The sequence below is a fragment of the Diaphorina citri genome, unplaced genomic scaffold, assembly GCF_000475195.1.
Source record: "Diaphorina citri unplaced genomic scaffold, Diaci psyllid genome assembly version 1.1 scaffold73670, whole genome shotgun sequence".
NCBI classification, from domain to species: Eukaryota; Metazoa; Arthropoda; class Insecta; order Hemiptera; family Psyllidae; genus Diaphorina; species Diaphorina citri.
Window position 1 is genome coordinate 1 of NW_007450833.1, and position 350 is coordinate 350.

The following is a 350-nucleotide window of genomic DNA, read 5'->3' on the forward strand; positions in this document are numbered from 1 at the left end:
AACCCAGGACGCTGACGGCATGAGGTTATTGTAGACACACAGACCGAATATAAGCATGGTGAAGCCAAAGATCTGAAATCAACAAGAAAAACCATGTAAAAACACAAGAGTCAAGGCCAGTCTAGTTATCTTGGAGGATAGCACTTCTGCCTTGGATTCCAAAATCTGAATCGGGGAGCAAAAATGGACTCCGATCAGTGCATTGATATTTTAAGATCAAGCACCAAATTTCATCAAAATCGGATCAGATAATCGCGAGTTATAACGCAACAAACAAACATTCGCGCGAACGACACAAGAGTGTTAAAGCGCCTAACTAGAAAAAAAAAAAAAAACAAAAAAAAAAAAAA